At 41.6% G+C, this 19,952-nt stretch overlaps 1 long non-coding RNA gene across 1 annotated transcript; it reads left to right on the top strand.

The window, feature by feature from the left end:
• Positions 1-1,265: 1,265 nt before the first annotated feature.
• On the top strand, positions 1,266-3,649 carry LOC113021620 (uncharacterized). The gene is made up of 3 exons (XR_003272329.1): positions 1,266-1,739; positions 2,692-2,854; positions 3,021-3,649. It is a non-coding gene; the product is annotated as an uncharacterized LOC113021620 (long non-coding RNA).
• Positions 3,650-19,952: the final 16,303 nt, after the last annotated feature.

Below are 19,952 nucleotides of genomic sequence, written 5' to 3'. Positions count from 1 at the left end.
AACAACCACAGAAATGAAGCACAGGAGCAGAAAAACCACCGTCATCCAGAGTTTACAGATGACTGAAAGAAAAAACAGTTCTGTGATGAAACTGCAGGATGGAGCGAGGCCTCAGCACACTTCATTAGAAAGAAAAGGAGGATTATTAGATTAAAGCTGATGTCTCACAGTGACTGACCCTACAGACAGAAACCAGGGTGGAAAAGTCTGTGCCTGTGAAGGCGAGCAGGTGTGACTCACTCAGGTGTAACAGCAGCTCCTGTTATTTCAGACTGGATAATGGTGTTATTGCAGACGCCTCGTCACTCTTTCCACCATCATGAAATTAGACTGCAAAGAAACCCGCTGTGCAACGAGGCAACAACCATCGCATTCACACCCTCACACACACTGAATAAAATAACTCCCCAGAGTTTAAGACATGATTTTAGCATGAAAAATGTTCCGTGTTTGCTCAGCCGTCCACTGTTAGTGGAGAAGTAATGATGCGTAACGATGCTACGGTCAGTTTATTAGATTTGGGTACACACACACACACACACACACACACACACACACACACACACACACACACACACACACACACACACACGTTGGTGTTTGTATATGTGTGAGAACTCTCGCTCACACGTCACACACATTCTGGCCCCTTAAACCTAATTCAACTTTTCTGCACTTTCTATTAAAAAGAAGTTACGGCAAGTTTGTGAGTCACTGAAATTCAGTATTTCACAAGATTAATTATGTTTGCAGATAAAATTTCAATATTAACTCAGCCCAGAATCAGAATATTTCATCCCTGTGTCCTCAGTGGTAACTTTTTTGGTAGGTAATTAAACATGTTAAGTAACTAAAGTTAATGAATTCAGCACTTTTCAAGAACAAGTCACAAAGTGCTTCATGATGTAAATAAGATGAAATGGTATACAGGAGGACTGCACAGGTCTGCTTTCCACGCTTGTCCATCCTATGACGGTCTTGTGTGCGTCGTGTTGAGTTCTACGTCTCCTGTCTCATTAACCCTGATTTGTTGCCGATGTGTTTCCTGGTGTTTCCCATCTCCCTAATTACCCGGAGTCTATATGTTCCCCATGTCCTCCCCACTAGGTAGTGTGCTTCCCTCCTCTTCTGATTCTCAGTTTTTAGTTGTGTAGCTCCATCTCAGCTGTGTTTGATTTAACAAATATTAATAAATCCACCCTTTGAGTTTATATTCCATCTCTGGAGTACTGCACTGGGCTCTTATTGCTGCCCTAAAAGTAAGTCAAGTAAAAATTGCAGTTCTTCTTTGATAATAGTAAAAAAGTTTAGCATTGAAATACACTTACAGGAACAAAAACCACACTTTGCAGTACATTTGACCACTAACATGCCTGCTGTGTGGATAATTGTATTAACAGACTGTCCAAAAAGTCTGAGCTCCAGTTTGGGGAGTGATATTGATTTGGATGTAACTGAGCACTAACTAGCCAGGCTCTGTGTCTGTGATGCTCCCATACAGTCTGTGGATGCAGTTTAAAGTAAAGACTTAGATTGGCCCCATAGAACAACACTGACTAAACCTGTGACACTGGAGTATAAAACCAGTAGGCGACGTCATCGTGGCCACATCCATATTTTATCAACTGTCTGTGGTTGGACGTGATGGCCTCAGAGGATGTTCCTGCTTTCACACAAAGGCTCTGCAAACATAAAGGCCTGTCACTGAGCGGGAAGCAGCTTGAGGCGAAGCCGAGCAGGTACGCACACAGGCATGCAGCTCTGCAGAAACTGGGTTACCTGACTGTGCGCTGTCTCTGAGGGAGCTTTGTGCCTGAGTCGACGCTAAAATTTCAAACGCTTTGCAGGTGTCCCGTCACCAAAATACCCGCCATTGTTCTGCGCGGCTGTAAAAACTAAATGTTTGACGGCTGATATAAATTTTACAGCCGCTGTCTTATGTAAGCAGGCAGAAACACAGACACACGGCCCTGTGTGAGACACTGCGTTTGTGTAGTTTGACCTTTGCTAAACTTTGTTGTTAAATATAACTGAGATGATCCTGGCAAAAGATTCTACTGAATAAACTATTAAAAGTTAGAAAACAGGAAGCACGAGGACCTGACCTCGACTGAATCCAGCTGAGACGTGTGTTTATATTAGTGGAAGTAATAAGTGTTGAAAATTGATTGTAGAAGGAAAAAAATGGATTCATGGGAAGAAAGGATTACAAAATAAAACAGGAAATGGCTCTTTTAGGCTCTTTGTGCTGGTCTTTTTTAATTCAATGTTACTTTTATAATAACAGTCTTAATGTGCAAAGTTCTGTCCGGGTTGTAGTGGATCAAATACTTATTTCAGTCAGTGAAATGCAAATCAGTTTGTAACTTTTATGTGGTGTTACTGTGGAGCGCTGGCTGGTATTCTGCCTCGCTGCGTTAAGATAAAGCTACTATAGAAATAGAGAAGCTCATTTCTTTGTGAATAAACTTCAGACGGGGATCAAATGCTTTCCTCCACTGTGTGGTTGTATGAACTGGCCGGCTGTGTGTGGTGGGAGAGGAAAAACTTTATTTTGGGTAAAATCTACAAACGTTTTCATGGACTTCCTTCTAGAAGAACTTAAATTGCACTGAATTTAAAGCTCGATGTTATGTTACTGCACGCTAACGTGCTTCTTTTCTTTTGTCTCTGTATTTTTTTATTCTTTAGGATTTATCGTTCTTTTGTGTGCCTTTTGTGTAGCACTTTACACAGATGATCCAAGGCCTCACTTTGGTCCAGGTCACCCTAACAGACTGATGATGTAACTAAATATAAAACTGGGAGGAGCAAAAAAATATGACATCATGATTGGCTCATTGTGTGTTTTCTGGTAAGGCCATTACGTTTTTTTTTTTTCTTTTTTATTTGAACAGTGTGCGCTATTAAAGAGATCTTAAATGTCTTAACGTTAATCTGGTGTAAATCTGCAGAAAATCTGCTGTAATTCATCAAATCTTTTATCTCCGCTCACTTCCTGCTCTTCTCTGCCTCTTCAGTTTTCACAGCCTTCAACCTTTTGGCTTTAAGCAGCTGAAACAAAAACAAAACTCAAGTCAGGTTCCTCTGAAGACATGCAGCCCTTTGTCCTTGGATCATGTGGTGGTGTGTTTCTGCATGCGTGTGCATTGTGGGAGATCACACACACACACACAGTGCAGCTGCCGGCCTCCTTGACTACCAGCCGTCAAACAAAAAAAAATCTTTTCAAAACCAGCCTCAGGAACCGACGGAGAGATGATTAAATTCTCCATGCAAGGAGTTCAAAAGCAATAAAAAATGAAATGAAAACACGGGCGGTGTGCAACACAAAGACCTCATTGTTGCTGCGCAAAGGAATGCCTACAAGTGTGTGTGTGTGTGTGTGTGTGTGTGTGTGTGTGTGTGTGTGTGTGTGTCTGTGGGCAGAGGCCATGAGGAATGTGAGTTTTTGCATGGAGACAAAAGGTGGCCTATGACTGGGAGAGAGGCAGCGAGGAAGAGGCACAGAGAGGGAAACAGAGGAAGAAACAGACAGAAGGCAGGAGCTGCTCTCATTTCTATGCTAATACGTTAGCTTACACTTGTGTTAGCGTTTGCAAAGAAAGGCGACGAGTTAATCTCAAAGTTGTGTTTTGCTTTGCTTAGAATGAGCTACATGTTTAATATTTTTTTACTAATGTTAATAAAGATTGCTCCTCTGTAAGTGATGAAGTATGAAACCTGCTTCTGTGTTTATTAAGGCTGTTGTGTTTTTAACATGTTTTAAAGCTTTGGATCTTGTTCTATTTAATCTGAACAAGCCCCTAAAAAGAGCCAAAAATGACACAATCCAGAATGAAACTGCTTGTTTGATGGAGGACAGGTACGTGGCAACAAGCAAACGATGGCTTTAAACTCAGGAACTTGCAGAAACACAGAGCAACGAGGTTCCCAATCACGATGCAGACGGCCTGATGACAACTGAGAGCTGAAGCTGGTCCTTAAATACTGACAGAAGGGTCGCCACTATAAAAATGATGATCTCGCCAAAAATAAATTACTTATTTTTGATGATCCCTAACAAACCATCACAAGATTGGTTCAGATCTCTGGATTCATATATTTCCAAATTCCTTTGGAAAGATAAACCCCGCGTATCAGCTTAAAAACGCTACAAAGAACCAAGGATAGAGGAGGATTAGATCTGCCTAATTTTCACCAATACTTCTTAGCCAACAGGCTTCAGTTCATCTCAGAATGGTTAAAACATACCTTCTTAGTTGAGCCCTGGCTAGATGTTGAACAGGCACTATGCAAGGATCTAGAGATTTCAGACCTACCATTTATTAGCTCAAACATCAAAAGACATGAATGCTTTAAAAGTATCAACATCAGCTTTTCTCTGACAGCATGGTGGGAGTTTCTAAAAATAACGGAGTCTTCATTAATCCCATGCAAACGTACACCTATCTGGAATAACCCTGACATATTACAAAACAATAATATGATTAATTTCCCAGAATGGAGTTGTAGCAGCCACCAGGCCCAGGCTCTTCCAGCAGCCACTAAGCCCAGGATCCTCCTGCTCCACCAGGCCCAGGAGCGTTAAGATGCCGCCTAAGAGGAGCAACGTTAATGAGGAGGAACTGGAGGACATAAAGAAATCCCTAAACTTTAGGTCTAAAGAAATAACAACAATTTCAAAACAACAAAAACTGATACTCAATTTAATGGATGATATTAAAGAACTAAGAAGGCAGAGCGAGGAAAAGGACAAGAAGATTGCTATGCTGGAAGGACGGGTGTCAGATCTGGAACAATATTCAAGAGTAAATGATGTGATAGTGACAGGAATGGAAACCAAGCATCAGACATACGCATGGGTAGCAGCAGCAGAGAGAGGGGAGCCACCCGAGCAAGAGCTACGCTCTTTGGAAGAGCAGGTAATGGCCTTCTTTAAAAGCAAAGGTATAGAAATGGACAGGAAAAATATTGAGGGATGCCATCCTCTTCCGAGAAAAAATCAAATACCTGCCATTATCATTCGTTTTGTTAATAGAAAACAGAAAAAAGAACTGCTCAAGCAAGGAAGAAAGCTAAAAGGTACAAATGTTTATTTAAATGAACACCTAATCAAGAAAAATGCAGACATTGCAAGAAGAGCAAGAATATTAAGAAAACAGAAGAAAATACAGTCAACTTGGACGTCAGACTGTAAAATATTCATTAAGTTAAATGGAACACCAGAGCAGGCTAAGGTTCTAGTCATCAAAGAGATGACGGAACTAGAAAAATATAACCGATAAATGCAAAGCAGTGCTAAATATGATGGGACCGTCCAAGTGCACAACCAACGCAGATGTCTGACAATTTTCAACTAACAACTCATATAGATATTGAAAATAAGACATTGATGTATGACAGCAACATAGATCCTGATTGTAATTTCTTTAACAATAAGACAAATGAATGCAATTATTATACAAATGAGCAACTTAAAAAGGAATTCAAGGTAGAACAGGGTATAACAATGGTTCACTTTAATAGTCGAAGCTTATATGCAAACTTTCAATCCATCAAAGACTACATAACACAGTTTGAACAGCCATTCAATGTGATAGCCATATCGGAGACCTGGATAACTCCTGGAAAAGAAGAAGACTTTAAAATAAATGGATATGAATTCCTTCATGTAGACAGGATCAACAAGAAAGGAGGTGGGGTGGCACTTTACATTGATAAAAACCTAAAGTACAAAAGAATGGGAAGAATGACAACTGTTATTGATGGAGTGATGGAATGTTTATCAGTGGAAATAATTATAGAAAAAAGGAAAAACCTAATTGTCAGTTGTATATATAGAACACCAGGATCTAAGATTGAGATATTTAAGGATAATATGGAGGACTTATTTACAAATATAAATCAGAAAAGAATGTTTATTTGTGGGGACTTTAATATTGACTTATTGAATCCAAATCATAATAAGAGTACAGAAGAATTTATTGATTCCATGTACAGCATAGGTTTATTTCCACTGATAACAAGACCGACCAGAATAACATCTCATTGTGCAACTCTATTAGATAATATATTTACAAATATAATAGAAGGAAAGATAAAAAGTGGGCTGTTAATCAATGATATAAGTGACCATTTACCAGTCTTTGCATCGTATAATTGCCATTATAAAGTGAACAACGATGGACATAAGATTATTTACAAAAGAATAAGAACAGAAAAGACCTTAAATTGTCTTAGAAATGAACTTTTAAAGCAAGATTGGAATATTGTATATGAACAAACAGAAGTTAATAAAGCTTACGAAGGATTTTTAAGAACATTTAACACATTACTTGATAAAAACTGCCCAGTAATTGAAATCAATAGGAAACACAACTATGCAGGAAGACCATGGATGACAAAAGGACTACAAAATGCCAGCAAAAAAAAGAATACCCTATATCGAGAATTCATGAAAAAGAGAACAATAGAAACTGAAATGAAGTATAAAACTTACAAAAATAAATTAACTAATATAATGAGATCCTGTAAAAGAGAGTATTACATTAAAAGGTTAGAACACAATAAAGATAACACAAGAGATATATGGAATGTATTAAACAGAATAATCAAAAATGAATCAAGGAATAATGATTACCCTGGGTACTTTATAGAAGGGACAAGAAGTATTAATAACATGGAGGAGATAGTAAATGGCTTTAATGAATTCTTCGTAAACATAGGGCCAAAACTGGCAGAAGAAATAAAGGTTGATGGAATAGAAAGGGACACTGGTGAAAATATCGAAAGGAATAGTAGCTCAATGTTTTTAAGAGCAGTGGAAGAGAAAGAGATTTATGACATGGTTAGAGGACTTAAGAACAAAACCAGTACAGACTGGAATGATATTGATATGGTAACGGTAAAGACAGTTATTGATGGTATCGTAAAACCATTAAAATATATATTCAACTTGTCGTTTCAAAAAGGAGTTTTTCCACAAAAAATGAAAGTTGCTAAAGTTATTCCCATTTACAAAACCGGTGAAAGACATCATTTTACAAACTATAGACCAGTGTCAATACTCTCCCAGTTCTCTAAGATACTGGAAAAACTCTTCATAAAAAGATTTGACAGTTTTGTGGAAAAATATGAATTAATGACAGATAGTCAGTATGGGTTCAGAAACAACAGATCAACAGCTTTGGCACTGATAGATTTAATGGAAAAGATAACGGAATGTATGGATAATAAGAGGTGTGCGCTCGGAGTTTTCTTAGATCTAAAGAAGGCGTTTGATACTGTTAATCATGAAATTCTATTAAAAAAACTGGAAAAGTACGGGTTTAGGGGAGTGGTTTTGGAATGGTTAAAAAGCTATGTAGGGAATAGGCAACAATATGTACAAATAAATGAATATAAATCTAATTTGATGGATATAGCTTGTGGAGTACCTCAAGGTTCAGTACTGGGTCCAAAAATGTTTATTATGTACTTAAATGATATCTGCAGAGTATCGGAGAATTTAAAGTTTGTAATATTTGCAGATGACACAAATATACTGTGTTCAGGTGTGGAGTTGCCACAGGTTTTGGAAATGATCACACAGGAATTAACGATATTAAAGAAGTGGTTTGATATAAATAAATTATCATTGAATCTCGATAAAACCAAATTTATGTTGTTTGGAAACCAAAAGAAAAACATCGAAGTAGAAATATGTGTTGACAATGTATATTTAGAAAGAGTAAATGAAATAAAATTTCTTGGGGTGATCATTGACCACAAGCTCTGTTGGAAGCCACACATTACTTATGTTCGGGGGAAATTGGCACGGGGCATTGCCGTCCTGGGGAAAGCAAAGCATATGTTGGATCAGAAAGCACTGCACATTTTATACTGTGCTTTACTACTGCCATATATGAGCTACTGTGTAGAGGTCTGGGGAAACACATACAAAAGTAACACACAAACAATAACTATAATACAGAAAAGGGCCATTAGATTAATAAATAATGTGGGGTACAGGGACCATACAAATGCACTCTTTGTCAAAATGCAAGCTATTAAATTCCAAGACTTGGTGAAGCTTAAAACAGCGCAAATAATGTATAAAGTCAGAAATAAATTGCTTCCCAAAGAAATCTGTAAATTGTTCATAGAAAGAGAAGGTGGGTATAACTTAAGAGGGAAATGGAATTTAAAAATACAAAGTGCTAGAACAACTTTAAGAACTATGTCAATCTCAATTGCAGGAGTTAAATTATGGAACAGTCTAACAGAAGAAATAAAAGACAGTCAAAACATAAAACAGTTTAAAGTAAAATATAAAAACCTAATTTTAAATAAGTATAAGAATGAAGAAAACGGGGTTAACCCAGGACGGTAATGTTGCTGGTAATGGTGTTGCGGTTCTTTTTTGGTTGTTTTTTTGTTTTTTTGTTTTGTTTTGGTTTGTTGTTTTTCCATAACTTGTGTATCTGCAAATATACACATTCTGTATTTTTCATATGAAAGAAACTATACTGTGGTGGGGCTTGCTAATTTCTTGTTTTGATTTATGTATGTTATGTTTTGTTTTACTTCATATGTTTATATGTTTCATATGTTGTTTGTTTAATTTAAGACAAAAAAAAATTAAATGAATGAGAGGTAAAACTTGAGGGGGTAGGGACAAATAAGTAAATACTTCAGCCTACTCCTTTTCAAACAAATAATGGAATGATATTTTGTAATGATTGTGAAGGCACATGTTTGAAATGTTTGAAATAAAAATGAACTGAACTGAACTGAACTAAAGGAATTAAATACTTAGAACATATATTAGAGGGAACAGAATTTATTCCATTTGACAGACTAGTTGCACAATATGGGATCAACAAGACAAGATTTTTAGAATATCAACAAATTAAATCCATAGTAAAAAAGAAATTTAACCTCAGTCAAGTTGAATTACAAACACCACTAAGTGCGGCACATTTTCTTACTCTTAAATCCCCCAAATTATTATCTAAAATATACAGAACACTTTCTAAATTAGATGAATCAATATCCCTTCCTATTGCAAAGTGGGAAGCAGATTTATCAGTCAACCTAGACCAAAACTTCTGGTCTCAGATTTGCTTAAAAACCTTTAAATTAATTAAAAATCCTAGTCTGCAATTAATACAATACAAAATACTACATAGAGTGCACTATACAGGTCATCGGATGTTCAAGATGGGCTTTACATCTTCCAACAACTGCTCACACTGTCAAGGCAATACACCAGACAATTACATCCACGCTCTTTGGTTCTGTCCACCAGTGCCAATGTTTTGGCGCGAGATATGTGAAGACTTATCGAAGTGTCTGAAATGTAACATCCCAACTTCCCCCTTAGTGTGTTTGTTGGGCAGCTTAGATAATGTCACTTCAGAAAAGAATATCGCCCATATGATCTTCACTGCCCTATGCATAGCCAAGAAAACAGTCCTCATGAACTGGAAAAATAAAAATAATCTTAATTCTAACCAATATAGAAATTATCTATTAGATTACATTAGTCTTGACACAGCCTCTGCCACCACATCAGATCAATTGCTCTGGACTCCTTTTATCAGCTCCATCACCTAGTGGGGGTGGGGGGTCATAATTTGGTCCCACCTTCACTGTTGTGATTGGTGTGGGGGTAGGGACAGGCTTAGGGCGTCGGGGGGTTCCCCGGAGGCATCTTCCTTGGGGGGCTCAACCCGGGGTAGCGGTCATGTCCGGTTGGGGGCTCTGTTGGCTCTCAGGTGACTGTTTCCTCGCGGCTGCGTGCAGCGGGGCTAGGGGAGGGTCTGTGCTGACGGACGTGGGTTACTGACCTGGCAACCTGGCTGCCCCTGGGTGGGTCCGGGATGGGCGTGGGGTTCTGGGGGCGCTCCGTCTCTGGGCTGGGGCCCGGGCCGGGCCTCGGGGGCTTGGGTCCTGGTTGGTGTGTTGCCGGGGTTGTGGGCGGGTGGGTGCATGGGGGCCCAGCCCTGGAGCAGGGTGCCGCCGGTGCGTCGAGCCGCCTGGGGGGCTCTTCAACTGGTGGGGGGGATGGTCACATCTTGCAGGAGCTTTCTTCTCTTCAGGAGCTGCCTCTGCAGGAGGGGGAGATACAGGAGAGGTGGAGGAAGATCTCAGCCTGGGCGTTTACCGTCTTATGTAGTCTGGAAGATGTGTGGTTGGTGGGGTGGGTGCAGTTTTCTCTGTGGTGGGGTTGGGTGGACTGTCCAGGGCTCTGTGGGGCCGGGGGGCGCTACTGCACTGGGCCCTGGTCTGGATGGGCCTGGGCCCCCTTTCCCTGGCGGGGCGCGGAGTATGGGGGTGCCTACTGGGGTCAGCGGGGGAGCTGGCCCCAGGGAGGGGTCACTTGCCCCTCCCTTCCTTCCCTCCCCATCTCCAGCTGCCTCCCTCTTCCCGCTCCACCACAACCACCCACACATGCAGGGCCTTGGAGTAGGGGTATGTCACCAGGGTGCAGAGGAGGCTACCCCCCCCCCCCCCCCCCCCCCCCTCTGTCCCCTTCTGGCTGCCTCTGCCTCAATTTTATCCCACAACTTAGACATTCACATTACTCACACTCTCATTACACATACATATAGGATCTTGGGGGTGGGCACAATCACGGAGTCCAAATCACCATCAGGGTGTGCACCTCACCCCTGGCATCGTTGCCCACCTCTCAATTTTAAATACACTTAGACATTGAGGGCTAGCAGGAGGGACCATGCGCTTACCTGCTGCTCCTTGGCAGGTAGCTCCATGCCCTCCTGGGTTTTAAATGCACCTTAGAACACACATGCATCAACACTACAATGAGCGGGTGGAGGGAGGTTTGGAGTCTTCTCCCACCCCCATTCTCTGCGGCCTGCTGGAGCGGGAGGGCTAGGTGGAGTTGGCCGTCCGACTGCGGTCTGGAGTGTGGGGCCTCCCTGCTGCTACGGAGTCGGGGCGGTCTGCCTCCCCCCACCGCAGGGAAAAGGGTAACACCACCTGGGTCTGGGTGCAGTTCCCCCCTCCAGGGGCGGGGGCACCTAGACCCGGTTTGTAGAGTACGCTTGGGGAGTGTGATCGTGTGTACAGCGTCTCTTTATGTCTGTCTCCACGTTGGTTGAGTGTGGAGTGAGTGCATATGAGAGCATGAGGGTGGGAATGGATGTTTGTATCTGTGTGTGCCTGTATGTCTGTGTCTATATGTCAGGTTGGGTATCAGACGCCACCTCTCTGGGGACACCTCAGGCCCTCCAAGGTTTGGAGGCCTATCTCCACCTACCACCACTTCCCCTGCCGGTGGCGGACTCCCTCAGGTGTCGGTGCGTTGGTGGTTCTTTGTGTCTGGGGGTGGGCGTCCAGGTACACACCGGCTCACTCCTTGGCGGCCGCTTATCAGGGCCTGGAGCCTGGGGCTCGCTCGGGCCCCTTCGGGGGTGGGGTGCCCTGGGGCTCGGTCACTCAGGCACAGCTGGCGGCCGGCGGAGCTCACGGGCGCGTCACTGCAACTCCCCCTGGCTTCTGCTCCGCGGCTGCTGAGTGAGCCCTCATCTGGGACTCTCCTCAGCTCTTACTGGGACAGTGGCGCGGCTGCCCCTCTGTTGGTCTTCCATGGTCTCTTGTGTTCTGGGGGCCTCTGGATGTCTGGAGTTTTGATCTCCTCCATACCTGCTTCACACCCCGGAGGACGGGGCTGTGGCCCCCCCACACTCCCTAGCAGATCGTTACATGGAGAAACCTTTGGAATGCAAGCATGCTGATCCACACAGGTATGCACACGGGTGTTCACTGCTCGTAGACCCAAATTACACCTTTCTTGGCTGCTACTTCGAAGCACATCTGTCCTGCGTGCTGCACAACAACATTGAATATTTAGTATTTACTGCTGTTTACACTTAGCTAGATTAATGCGATGGTGTTGTGTTTAGTATGTTGCTTTGTTTTTTGTTTTTTTTTGTCTTTTTTTGCTTGTTTTCTATTTTTCTCTCAACAGGTGATCCAGGAGATTTTTATTTTTTTTCTCCCCCCCTTTCTCACTGTCCCTCTCCCCTTCTGTTTTTCCTTTCCTTCCTCTTTCTTTCTCCCTTTCCTATCTCTCACTCATGTCTGTCCCGTCTGTAACATCTGAAAATAAAATATAATAAATAATAAAAACAAAGATCGACCAAATGGACCAATACGGCAATGCCACGATGATCCATTTGGCAAAGTAAATCCATTGGGTATCCTTGTTGGTCTTCAGACAACAATTCTGATGGCTAAAGAACCAAATGGGACAGGCGAAAAAAAAAAAAAATACTGACAGATGATGAGTTTGATGAGGAACAGGTGTGGCGGCTGACGAGCGGGACTCTGGGGCTCCACCCACGGGCATATCTTGACCTCCCCAACGTGGCCTAGACTCAGAGAGAATGGAAAAGCACCAGGACAGCAGACGGATGACAGCAATGACAGTGTTGCTGACTAATAATAATAATTTTCCCATTTCAGAGACCACAGTGGGACACTGGTGAGATGGTGGTGACATTAGCTGCAGGCTAATCACTGGGAGAAGCTGACTGTCAGCAGCTTTATTCTTTCGACTTTAGTTCTTCTTCTATTTTTGAATTTGGACATTTCTGCAAACATGTTCTTAATTACGTTTTAGATCAAACAAAAGAAAACAGAAAAGCAGATTTTTGAAAACTATTTATTTGTTTGTTTATTTTTATATTTAATGCCACAACATATATAAAATATAGAGCTGTTAAATCTGAAACTGGTCTTGTTCAATAGTTTCCAGGCTTCTGGAAGTGCTTCAAATGTTTTCTTTGCCCATTGGCTGTTTTTCCCTCTTTATCAGTCCCGTCCTCGTACCTGACGACTGTCAGAGGCGTGTTTGTTTGTTTGTTTGTTTGCTAAACCATGTAAAGCTCAATGGGTGTCCCAGTTGTCGTGTTTACACAGACTTATTTAGGTGCCTTGAGGTGACTGTTGGCATAAATAACACTGAAGTGAATTTAACCAACTTTAAGCTGTATGTTTAGGCTCTTTGTTACCAGCAGCCTGTCGTGTCCTGCAGTATCTTTATTTGAAAAATGTCAAAATAACACAATTTAAAAGACATAAAACTATATTTTTGCAGCAATAAGGTGATTTCCTTGTGATTAAATGAAACTTGGCTCATTGCTGGAAACTAGACGAGAGGACAAAAGAAGGCAGGTCAGTGCAGATAAACAGTATCTGAACGTCATGTGCTTCAGAAATAAGATGTGACACAGGACCTGAGAGATGATCCACTCTGCTGAAGAATAAAGGCGCTCGTACCAAATATTGACTGTTAACAAACTTTGCAATTGTACAAACTCCTCTTTGCCTTATATCCTGTATCTGCATATGTTTGCACATGTTTCAATAAATCACGGCACCATTTTTTAAGTAGACATGTTTATGAGACTTCCTGCAAAAAATGACTGCAGCTGCTAAAGCCGTTTAAATACAGAGTTTGCCGAGCATCTGCGAAGGGTGTTAACAGCACTTTATATGCAAACAAATCCCAGTCAAGCCATTAATTGTTATACACAAGAGGCTGAGCACGGAGACTAATTCTGCACTTCTGAGTAACACACTGGACATTTTCATTTCTCTGTGAATTACAAGACCATTTTTTCTTGCATCCAAACAGATTTTCAAACATTTAACTCTTTATTTTAGTATTTTATTCATTTTGTGGGGAAAAAACAGTTTAGACCTTGACCTGAGGGGGAATAACGGGCAGAAAATTTATATAAACATGGAAACTGAGCGACTTTATGTTAAGGGGCTGTAATCAAGTCACAAAACACACACACTGATCCATCAGGCCGCACGCACACACTTTCTGAGGACCTTGGTTCCTGTAATCTGTCGTCACCTGACCTCTGACCCTTTGTGAGTGTGCTGACAGATTTAAGAGCCCCGGCTTCCTCTCAGTTTGTGTGATCTGCTTTGTGGAGGGGGTCTCGCCCACTCGAGAGCCTAGCAGGAGATTTTAAACGATTACATCAAAAGTAAAAATGTCACAGATTTCTAGGGGAGGTCGTTCTGTGGCCAAAAAGACAAAACATCCAGACAGATTTTAACAGCACAAAACGCACAAGACATCAACTTTATGGAGTGAAAAGACCCTAAAGTGAGTTTCACAGCCTCCCACAGAGCCTGAGGAGGTGGATGGTTTGTGAATCTTCCAATGTTAAACGAGTTTGTGTGATCATTCTCCAACATTTAAAGGTGGATTTTAGCCCAGATATTTGGGTTTTTTAAAGTTACTTATTTACCTGCGTTAACTCGGCTACTTCCTGTTTTAAAATTAAAGTGTAACCTGACCTGCTTCACCTGCATGGCTGCTTGGTATGTGCACTGCAGACAAGTGACACAGGCTGCTTACACTGGATCATTTTATTTACCTGAAAGCTTCTACAAAGTGTTGAGAGTGTGTGTGCCAGATAAAGGTAAAACAATCCAGACATGCCGATCTATAAACTGTAAAAATGTCAGATTTCAAACACCTGTGTGTGTCTGCAAAACAAAAGAAGAGAATAAAAGATAGAGACCACACACACACACACACACACACACACACACACACACACACACACACACACACACACACGTGGGTGTCCATATTATTTTGACTTATTCAGACATATTACTGTGATTTGTGCTCATCCAGAAGAAAATAGCTGATAGCTTGAGAGCGTCCTGAGCTACAACACATTGAGAGATGAAGGACTCACCTGCGTGATGAGGCTGAACCTCATATATAACCCAGCTATATATATATAATGTTATCGTTGAACCTAAAGCAGCCCTCACATGCTGCTGCTTTTCTAAAGCTTACTCTGACCCACTTATGGAACAAAAAGTCCCTGTGACGACAAAAACTTTTAACATATTCATAAGATAAAGGAAATAAAAACAACAAAAAGCATAAAGAGCACAGGCAGAGGATCAGGAAGTGTTAATGCTTAATCCCATCGATGCAATGAATCGATCGATTGCAACTGGAACAACGTTGGCGTCAGGTCAGAGCTGGCTGAACAATGCTGTCAGTTTAACTTCCTCCCAACATTCAAATGGAGTAAACGGAAGAAGGAAGACGTTTATGCAGATGAGGTCGGGAGAAGGAAACAGTGGAAACATGTCGGCTGCTTTCAGATGACGTCCAGGTCAAGGTTTTCAAGTTGAACATCTGGCATGAACGAACTTGCCCACAGTTTCATATGCAAAATAGAACATGAATACAACAGATAAGTGAGTTTAAATGCAAAAATCATCTGGTCCTCAGCAGGTTCTATATCTGTTTAAATACAACCTCAAAAAAACAATAACACATATTACACATATATGAATCCGACTAAATTTACATTATTTAAACAATTTTAATTGTTTTGTCTTATTAACACCAAACAGCATTCAGTAATTTAAAGACAAGATTGCTGGTTTGAAATGTGCCTATATTAAAACTGACATCCATGTATGATCTGTGCACAGTGGTGCAGTCACATGCTAACATGTCATTAGCGTGAAAGTGAAGCTAAAGAAGCAAAGTTTATTGTAAAGTGCAAAGAACTGTCACAAAAACGTTCAACAAACCTAATCAGACTTAAATCATCCATTTCAAAGAAGCTAACACAGGCAAAACGGCTAAAGCTAAAGCTAGCAGCCTCAGTATGAGCAAAGGATCAAAACAGTTATGAGGGAAATTACAGAGACAAATGAAAAAGAGTCGACGTCCTTTTATCTGGTGAAGTTACAAACATACTGGAACATGTTTTGTCCCTGAGCCTGGTTCTGCTGGAGGTTTCTTCCTGTTAAAAGGGAGTTTTTCCTTCCCACTGTCGCCAGAGTGGTTGCTCATAGGGGGTCATATGATTGTTGGGTTTTTCTCTGTACCTTACAATATAAAGCGCATTGAGGTGCTTTATATTGTAAGGTGTATTTGTATCATTTCATTCCAGTAGCAGAGTCTTACTGTTTCATGTTGTTTTAGTGGGAAAAATATCCTGTAACTTACTGCAGTTTGGGGGGTAATGTAAAGTTTAAATGCTTTTTATGATTATAATTCCATTTTTAATTGATTTATTTTTTGATATGCTGTCTGTTATAATTCATTGAAAGAAATCTGAAATTGATAAAAATCGTTATTGGCAGGACTCACTTTTAAAAGAATGACAATCAGTGCATATCTGATGATAAACAAGAACCCTCAATATCAGACGCAATGACGTCACTTTGGCACCGACGTGAGGAGGAGGAAGTGTTGATGCTTTAATTCCATCAATGCAGCAAACAGGCAGATGCAAATATGACCACACATTAGTGGAATGTGATAACAGCTACACTGGAACATCAGCAGAGTTTCCATTTTATGCCAAACCAGTCAGGCCTGGCTGAATAACGCTGTTGTTGACCTTTAACTTCCTCTGGTTCAAAAACTCCAGAACCAGACCAAAGGTCATGTGGTTCCCCTGTTTTCCTTTAAAGAGCTCTGATGCAATAATGGAATAACCTTTTCTGCATGGCTGTATTGTATAGTTGTCACAAATTCCTAAAGCATAGGAATTTGTGTAGAGTAGTTGGGAACAACTACTCCACTACTCTCATCCAAGAGGCTAAAAAGCAAAAGGTGGAGGTGCAAACACTGACAGCACCTACAGCAGGCTCCGTATGTAGCGGATGTTGTTGACGTCTGTCTGCAATGTCCAAAGATGGACTACAAAGAGCTCATCTTTGATGCTTGTGACAGTAACTTCTCAATGGCTTAATGAGCTGCCATTGAGAGGTGCAGATTAAAGCTCAAACTGCATCTGACACAAAAGGTTTCAGAGCTGATCCAATAATTAATCCCTCTGATTCCTCTAAAGGGAACTTTAACATTTTAATAGCTTTAAATGTTTGACCACACCGCTAACAGGCTCTGAACTGCTCCAAAAAACAGAAATCAAGATCTTGCGGATGATAATTTTTCATTTTGTTTCATTTGAATCCACAACTCAGTGTCAGATGTTATCTCTTTCTTTATATAAGCAAAGAAACCATAGCAGAGATGCAGAGCGATAAGTGTGCAGAGAGATGTTGAAATCTTCTTTTGCAACCGTTGGTTCATTGATTTGAGTCTCAGAGGATAAAAGACAAAAGAGCCAGTAACACCCTGCCTGGTGCAACACGTCTTGGAAGTTCCCGTAAATGTTCCTAAAGACACAGCGAAGGTTGTGTGTGAAGGTGTGTGGACATGAAAAGGACTGCCAGAACAACAGATAAGAAAAGAATGTGTTTTCTGTGCAGCACAAAGCAGTTCAGGATACATCTGCAGACTCTGTGCTCTATATTTGGGCTCAAGGAAGTTTATATCTGTGCTTACCTGATTAGGTTAATGACTCAGTACCGAGGAAAAACCATGTTTACTTCATTCAGTTCCACGGAAAACATTTCCTAAAATAACACAGAAAACCTGAATGACACTATAAACCCAGGCCCCTACACTGTAATCACTCATTAACCAGTTAGACCTACTGATATTTTAATGATACTAAAATGACTTCCTCAACTTTGTGGGTCCCCACAAAGCTACTAAAACTCAACAGTCATGTTAGTGCCATATCTGTGTTTAAATCACACTCTCCTAAAATAACCTGAACACATCACGTCGTCCTCTGCAACAGAAAAATTAAGCTAACCCAGAAGCGCGAAAGGCTGTAGTTCCTGCAGTGTCCACATGAGGCTCCAGCATGAGTCGGTCCCCGTAGACTCCCAGGTTAAAACTTTACAGTAGAAATAAACACGTTTACATGTTTTTGGCTTCATTTGTGTTTCACATATTCAAGTTTCGTCGTGGAGGAGACACACATCAGGAGGGCATCGGGCACAAACAAACAACAACAAAAACAACAACAAAAACAACATCTCATCCTTTCATCCATTTTCAGCCGTTTATCTGGTTTATAAGCCCAGACTTCCCTCAGCCCAGCCTCCTTTTCTAGCTCATCCAAGTTGTTCCCATCCCAGCCAAGAGATATAATTTCCCCAGGGAGTCCTGGGTCTGCCCCGGGGCCTAAGGAAGCTGGGGATCAGAGCACCAGGACCGCGGCGCCCGGCTGGGCTCCATAGGCACGGCCACCTGACGCTTGCCCTTATCCTGGGTCTGGTCTGAGATCCTGTTCCGGGCAGGATGGACCCTGTTTCAGGTAAACTGGAACCTTGATTTATTTTATTTTTAGATTTGCTCTGTGTGGCCCCACACCGAGGACCAGTTTGTTACGGGGGACCCTATCAGGGGCCAGTTTACCCTCACAACATTTTTATTTGAATAATAAATGACCTGTTTAAACTGTATTAAGTTTGAATTATCAGGTGGCTGGAGTCCCTGATCTCTGGATTCCCAAACACGCTTGCTGTAATATGATAGACCACCAGGTCCTTGAAGATATTGCTATTTTGAGTTATTTTTAACATTTTTGAGCATTAAAAAAAGGAACTGAGTGACCAGCCCCCTTTAAATTACAGCTTAAAATCTGGAAACTTGGTCTTTGCACTGAAACTACTGCCTGTGAAAACCAGCCGTTGTTACAGATTACCAGCTGAAACTTAGAAACCTCACAGTGACGTTACACAGTCTGGTTTCTGGTTTTATCTGACTCCATCTGACATCCTGTGCTTGATCATTTTCTGCCTTTGCAGTTCTCGTTAGCAAAACCTCATCCTGTGACCTGTAGATCTTTAGTTATGAATGTCTACTGACTGTTTGCATTCAAACAGAGGAACGATCACTCCTATGATATCCAGGTCATAGTAATCTAAAGAAAAGACTTGTTTAAGTTTCTTGAAGGTTGCATTTCTTCCCGAGCTCCTTAGATGATTATTATTACTATGAGCATTTATTCCTGCAGCCCTTTTTAGTGGCAGTGTGACAATTAACTGCGAGAAGCTGCCTCCTAATCTTGCAAGTATGATTCAGTTTAGCAAAGGTATTGTGATGCTTCTACATGCTTTATATACAGAGCATCCAGAAAGTTTTCACAGAGCTTCACTTGTTCTACATTTTGTCCTGTTACAGCCTTATTCCAAAACTGATCACATATAATGTTACATCAAAATTGTGCTAATTAATGAGGGCTGCTGTCCGGTTGGCAGATGAATCCCGATCGCTCCAGAGCATCATCAGTGATGTCTGCGCACATATCGGCATTCCCGTGACCTCTCCCTTCCCTTTGACCTCGACTAGTCTTCCAGTTCCTGCAGCTGCACAACATTCCCACAGCAAGATGTTAGCACCACCATGCTTCCCCGTAGGGGATATTTGTTCAATCAGACCAGAGAGTTTTATTTCTCGTGGTCTGAGAGTCTTTCATGTGCCTTTTGGCAAACTCCAGGCAGGCTGTCTGTGCCTCCATGTAGTCACATCTCACTCTCCCACCCAGTAAGAAAAAAGTCGTAGAAACGGCCGTGCTTCTGGAGCTGTACGTTGGAGCATGTTGGCAGTTGCCCCCTTCTGTTTTTATGCAGGCACATCTGTATTTAAACCAAATAAAAATAACCGGGGGAACTTTATCAGGACCAAATTTGTGAAAGGAAAGTCCCCATTCAGACCTGATGCAAAGCACGCACACTTCACCTGCTCAGCATCCAGCAGGAGCAGACAGGTGGAGCTGGATCAAAGAGGATTTTAAAAAAGTGGCACTTTAACCTTCGCCTGTTCTTGTTTTTGAACAAATAGGTCCAGTGCAAAGTGCCCCCGCCAGCACCCCCACCCGCGCGGCCGTGTGCTTGGTTATGAAAGCGTGTGTGAAGGATAATGTTTGAATATGTGTGTGCTGGAATGTGTGCGCCCCTCCCAGCAGAGCTGCATTCGTCAGTGTTTTGGCGTTTAGTGGAGTGTGTTTTTCCCGGCTGCGCTGAAGCTGGCAGGCAACGGCTTGTCAGTTCGATCCGACACACACACACACACA

The sequence above is a fragment of the Astatotilapia calliptera genome, chromosome 5 (genome assembly GCF_900246225.1).
Source record: "Astatotilapia calliptera chromosome 5, fAstCal1.2, whole genome shotgun sequence".
In the NCBI taxonomy this organism is placed as follows: Eukaryota; Metazoa; Chordata; class Actinopteri; order Cichliformes; family Cichlidae; genus Astatotilapia; species Astatotilapia calliptera.
The sequence above is the reverse complement of the archived record's forward strand: the minus strand, read 5'-3'. Positions and strand labels throughout refer to the sequence as shown.